The 1,244-nt window shown below is 46.6% G+C and overlaps 1 non-coding gene across 1 annotated transcript; it reads left to right on the top strand.

The window, feature by feature from the left end:
* The first annotated feature begins 535 nt into the window (after positions 1-535).
* trnat-ugu (transfer RNA threonine (anticodon UGU)) lies at positions 536-608 on the top strand. Its single transcript has one exon. It is a non-coding gene; the product is annotated as a tRNA-Thr (tRNA).
* The last annotated feature ends 636 nt before the right edge of the window (positions 609-1,244 follow it).

Genomic DNA, 1,244 nt, shown 5'->3' with positions numbered 1-1,244 from the left:
CCCCTCACCCAGTTCTCAGGCCATAGCTCGTCTACGGCTGATGCCTGAACAAGAGAGTAAAATGAGTGAAAGAATGAAAATTTGGGCTTACCTCTGTGGATGCATGTCTAACAATTCTGTGTGACATGTCAATGCTTATTTCAACATGGAGGGCAGCCCTGGCAGCCCTCAGCCTGCTCCGAGCACAGCCACGCTCTCTCAGGCTCCACAAGCTGCCCTGCCTGCTGCTCTCATAAAAAGCAAACGCTGACTGGACCGACACGCTGGCAAAATGTAAGGCGGCAGCTGATTGGCTGCTGCGCTTCCTGGCTGCTTGTCTTTTGTTTGGCTGAGAGAGGCGGAAACCCTCAAAGACGAGGCCCAAACGCAGAACTCCCCATTTGGCTGTCGCGTATGCTTTTAAAAATGATGTCAGAGAAAAGACAGTCCCTTCACCCGGAACCGGGGGAATCGATACTCCCAACATTTCATTTAACTAAGCCTCATGTGTTCTCTTGACGAAAAAAATAAATTGCACCAGGTCGTATTTTTGTCTGGTCTCATAGCTCAATGGTTATAGTGCTGGTCTTGTAAACCAGGGCTCGCAAGTTCAATTCTTGCTGGCGCCTGGAAAATATAATTAGTGCACCAAATCCATATATTGATCAAGCCTTTGATTTTACATCAACTGATATTAAGTCGCTGATGGTGTCATGGTCCACTCGCCTGACTTGCTTTCGGGCAGCGTGAGATCGGTTCCCAATCGCTGACGCTGCATACGTGGGTGTGAATATTTGTCGAATCGTCTCGATGGTCCCCTGCGACTGAATCGCGACCGGTTCAGGGTCGATGGCGGAAGGCCCATTCATCGGAAATCTGTGTATCAACTTGATGACTATTTAGTGGTGTGCCGTAAGATTTCCCTTGGCTCAATAAAAGGCTTGCCAAGCACTGAGACAACAAAGCAGTCAATACAGAACTATTCTCATATTTGACCACTTTAGGTTCATATACCAAGAGAGATGAAAAACACAGATAAACCCTAGTTCTCACTTTTAAATGGTGACTAGGATTTATCTGAAATCCACATGCACTGTGTGCTCATAAAAGCATAAGACGGCAGGTGAGCACTTACCTATACTATCAAGCTACTGAAATAGCTTCCTTCTTCTGTTTACTCTCTTATCACAAATCGCAAGTGTGTGTGTGTGTGTGTGTGTGTGTGTGTGTGTGTGTGTGTGTGTGTGTGTGTGTGTGTGTTTGTG

The sequence above is a fragment of the Hippocampus comes genome, unplaced genomic scaffold (assembly GCF_001891065.2).
Source record: "Hippocampus comes isolate QL1 unplaced genomic scaffold, H_comes_QL1_v1.1 scaffold568, whole genome shotgun sequence".
Lineage (NCBI taxonomy): Eukaryota > Metazoa > Chordata > Actinopteri > Syngnathiformes > Syngnathidae > Hippocampus > Hippocampus comes.
The sequence above is the reverse complement of the archived record's forward strand: the minus strand, read 5'-3'. Positions and strand labels throughout refer to the sequence as shown.